The sequence below is a fragment of the Lotus japonicus genome, chromosome 1 (genome assembly GCF_012489685.1).
Source record: "Lotus japonicus ecotype B-129 chromosome 1, LjGifu_v1.2".
Classification (NCBI taxonomy): domain Eukaryota; kingdom Viridiplantae; phylum Streptophyta; class Magnoliopsida; order Fabales; family Fabaceae; genus Lotus; species Lotus japonicus.
The window spans coordinates 86,318,820-86,323,697 of record NC_080041.1 but is presented as its reverse complement, the minus strand read 5'-3'; the positions used below and the strand labels follow the sequence as shown (position 1 = coordinate 86,323,697).

The 4,878-nt window shown below is 34.9% G+C and overlaps 1 pseudogene; it reads left to right on the top strand.

Moving 5' to 3' along the window:
* Positions 1 to 1,383: 1,383 nt before the first annotated feature.
* Positions 1,384 to 4,033, top strand: LOC130727340 (flotillin-like protein 4; annotated as a pseudogene).
* Positions 4,034 to 4,878: the final 845 nt, after the last annotated feature.

The following is a 4,878-nucleotide window of genomic DNA, read 5'->3' as shown; positions in this document are numbered from 1 at the left end:
TTTCATTTCAAGGTTTTTGTTCATGATGATGGAGATGAATATGAAGATTGATGAAGAACAAAATCTGATTTTGGGCTCTCAATTTCTTCTTCCCTCATGTTTCTGCTGGTTTCAAGTTTGGTTTTGCGGGTTGCAGTCATTGCATTTCTGCCCCTAGCCATGCTTCTCTGTTTTGGGTGTTGTTTTGAAGAAGTGCTCTCTACCCATCTGTTTAGCTCTGGATTTGCTTGCTTTTTCTGCGCCTTGGGGAGCTCGTGTCTTGCTTTGAATCCTTGAAGTAGAAAGAGTTGTTCATGTTGTTTATGTGGCTGTTTTTTCTTTATTATCTTGTTGATTTCCTTTGTATTATATCTGTTTTTTCTTCTTGTTAATGGTACTTTGGGCCTTGCCGTTATTTATATAATCTTTTGGAGATGAACAACATCTGGTTTTCTGAAGAGTCTGGAGATGATTAAGAAGGTGAAGATGAAGATGCTAATGGGAAGAAGACAGATGGTTTTTTTTTTTAATTAATTAAGAAGGAGCATTAAAGAAAAATAAATCAATGTGGAATTGATGAGTGTGCAAATTTAGAGCCACATATGCACATAACACGGGTAGAGACTTATTTAGATTAAAAAAAAAATTCAGGGATTCCGAATCAGAAAAAAAAATTTGGAACTTATTTTCATACGTAATACAATTTCAGGGACCTCCAGAATATTTAAGCCTTAATTTTATTGATTTGGAGTTAGTTTGTTACAATTATAAATCACGATAAATAACTTATACTTATTTTTTGAAAATAACTTATACTTATTAGATCACCTATCAAGGAGTGTTCCGTTCAAAAATAAAAACACCTATCAAGGATTATATGAAAATTAATCTAACTTATTCTTTATTTCTATTTTGATAATTATATAAAACTTTTTTATATAAACCTAGTAAAATAGTTTCTTAATTATATATATATATAATTTATATCTTTTTTATTGTAAGTGTGGTAAGAGCCTGTGAAAATAGGAGGTCAAAGAATCAACCCTAAAAAAAGAGTAGTTATGGTAAAAAAAAAAAAATTCTCGGTGGTGAAGTTATTTGTAGGGTCAGATTCTACATAAGCGTAGGAAGTTCAAATCCGAGATACTAGTAGTAGAAAATAATATCAGCGAAATTCAAGTATTTAGAAATTCTATCTGTTCGTTTTTTTTTTTTAACTTTATCTGTTCGTTAAAATTATGTTAATTTCAATAAAGAAAAAGATCGATTATGTTAATATTATCTGCATTTGAAATTTATCGATTTATGTTTTTTTTTTAAAGGGATTTATGTTATCATCATCTGTTGTATATATACACATATTCATCGTTGCTTTAAATTTATCATCACATTCACCTATTCACATATAATCACACACTCTGTGGTAGAAGAAAGAAAGAAAATCAATCATGTTGTGGAAGGTAGCAGACGCATCAGAAATCCTGGTTATCACAGGCGCTGGAATCGACGACATCAAGTTAGCAAAGAAATCATGGATCTTCCCCGGCCAATCATACACCGTTGTGGACCTCTCTCCGGTGAACTACACCTTCCAAGTCCAAGCCATGAGCGCCGAGAAGCTCCCTTTTGTCCTCCCGGCCGTTTTCACCATCGGCCCCAGGGTTGATGATGATGAAAGCCTCTTGAAGTACGCCAAGCTTATCTCCAAACATGACAAGCTCTCCAACCACGTCAAAGAGCTTGTCCAGGGTGTCATCGAGGGTGAAACACGTGTTCTCGCCGCCTCAATGACCATGGAGGAGGTTTTCAAAGGCACAAAAGAGTTCAAGCAGGAAGTGTTCGAAATGGTGCAGCTTGAGCTTAACCAGTTTGGCCTTCTCATCTACAATGCCAATGTCAAGCAGCTCGTGGATGTCCCCGGCCACGAGTACTTCTCTTACTTGGGTCAGAAGACTCAGATGGAGGCTGCCAATCAAGCCAAGGTAATAAACCCTAACCCCTAAATCATAAACCCAAATCAATTAGTTCTAAAATGTGATTGTCAATTTTTTTTTTCAATCCACTGGTTAATTTTAATTGTAATTTTTTTGGGTGACGTCTATGGCAAAATTAGGTGGATGTGGCTGAGGCCAAGATGAAAGGAGAGGTTGGAGCAAAGTTGAGGGATGGGAAAACACTTCAGAATGCGGCGATGATTGACGCGGAGACGAAGATCATAGCCACACAAAGGCAAGGGGACGCGAAGAAGGAGGAGATAAAGGTGAGGACGGAGGTGAAGGTGTTTGAGAATCACAAGGAGGCTGATGTGGCAGAGGCTAACTCTGAGCTTGCTAAGAAGAAGGCTGCATGGGCCCAAGCGGCGCAGGTTGCAGAGGTGGAGGCGGCCAAGGCGGTGGCACTAAGGGAGGCGGAGTTGCAAGGGGAGGTTGAGAGGATGAATGCTCTTACTAGGACTGAGAAGCTTAAGGCTGACTTCCTCACCGAGGCAAGCGTTGAATATGAAACTAAGGTATGATATATGCTCACTTCATCAATCATTTTTTTCTTCATTTATTATACAAATTAATTATATGATTCTTGATGTACCCGCGAAAGGTCAAATAAGTTAGCTTTGAACATAATTAGTTTCCCTATACAAATCGTCCATATTAAGACAAATTAGAAAAGTAGGATGGTCATATTCAATGTCTCTACTTAGTATAAATGAGATTACATTATGATACAAATCGTCCTTAGTCGCTTGATGCTTATTGTCAATTGATAGTGCTTGAAATCCAAAAGATAATACTTAAGAATTAGTATAAAACTGCAATGTAGCTAATTTGTACTTCCTCACGTCCTCACCTCTGTTTCTTATTAAATATTTATTTTAGAAGAAAAAATCTTTTCTATATTTATCCGCTTATTATTTTAAAAGATTATTAAATGATACTTTTTAAGTAATGTCCTTGTGGAAATAATAACTGAAAAAAGATAAAGTAGATTCAATTAGGCAAAATAAGAATCAAATACTATAATACTTTTTTGAAAATTACCAAAATTAAATTAATTGGATTCCTTTTTTTTAATATGTATGTTTCTACTCTCTAGACAAGTTAATTAGTAATGGAGAGAGTATGTATTTAAGAATATGATGTTGGAATTAATGGATGCACATTACTGTTATTGTACATATGATGGTACACTTATTTGATTCCTCTATTGATAGAAGAGCTGTGAACCATTTCTTAGAAAGCGTGTGTGATCATTTGTCAATTCCCCTGCTGAAATCCCATTGAAATTCCTGAATAGGTACAAGAGGCGAACTGGGATCTATACAAGAAACAAAAAGCATCTGAGGCAATTCTGTTTGAGAAGGAGAAAGAAGCTGAAGCACAGAAAGCATTAGCAGAAGCAGCATTTTACACTCGCCAGCAAGCAGCAGAAGCAGATCTAGTTTCAAAGAAAAGAGGCAGAGGGTCTTATAGCACTTGGTCAAGCACAAGGAGCATATTTGAAGTCACTTAAGGATGCACTTGGCAGCTATGAATATCTAAGAGACTACTTGATGATAAATAGTGGCATGTATCAAGAGCTTGCAAAGATCAATGCTGAGGGAATTCGTGGGCTTCAGCCTAAGATTAGTATTTGGAATAATGGTAATGGTGGAGCTGAAGGAACTGATGGAAGTGGTGCCATTGGCATGAAAGAGGTTGCTAGTGTCTACAAGATGTTGCCACCTCTGTTCAATACAGTTCATGAGCAAACTGGCATGCTTCCACCAGCTTGGATGGGAACCTTCCCTGACAAAACTCGTGTCACCTCTGTTCAAGACACTTCTGTTCAAGACACTTCTTAGCTTCTTACACTGCCAAATCACATAATACTAGTCTTTAGCCCGTTTACTCGTGCTATGCACGGGGATTTTAATTCGAATAAATTACTAATTATTATGATAGAATATAGGTGAGTACTGATATATATGGAATACTATAATCGGGGGATTTTAATTTGAAGAAATTACTAATTATTATGATAGAATATAGATGAGTACTGATATATATGGAATACTATAATCGGGGGATTTTAATTCGAATAAATTACTAATTATTATGATAGAATATAGGTGAGTACTGATATATATGGAATACTATAATGACGTATTTACTGATTGTAATTATCTTCTATTAATGTTTTTACATATCATTTTCAGTGTAGAGATTAATTTGGTAGTTTTGCGGTTTGAAATGTGCTACACACTCTATATAATTGTTATTATGCACAATATTGGATGTAAATGGCAAGCAAAGTAACAAAATAATCTAACATATGAAATAAAGGTTATTGGGCCAATTAGGGATGGCTGATAGGAGATGGTTTTTGAATAGAGATTGTAGAATTTACATTGGCCAAAAAACAAAAGAAGGCCACTAAAGTAATGAAATAGATACAATGAATTTAGAATCTCGAGGAGGTGTTTAGCAAAAAAGACTTGGACGGTTCCTTGCATGAAAGGGTATTGAGGGATAGTTAATACAAATATCAATATTCGAAAAGACTTATAAACATGGGAACAATGAATTATTGACCAGCAATATTGTATTCCCAAAATATTCACTGCCACAATTAAATCAGCTTTTTGACAAAAAAAAACAAAAAAATGAAATCAGCTTTACATGGAGTGCACATGAATCTGGTTGAGTTCAATAGCATAATGATAAGATTCTCTTTGTATTTCTTTAGTGATTAATATTAAAATATTCTACACATTAAATATTTTTTCACAAATAAATCATTATTGTATTTATTTATATTTATAATTCATTCTCCATTTCACACTCGGTCAGTAAAAATACTTGAAATAGAGTACTTAGATATGCATGCTTAAGTGTCAATGATGCTCTTCTTTCTTCTACATTC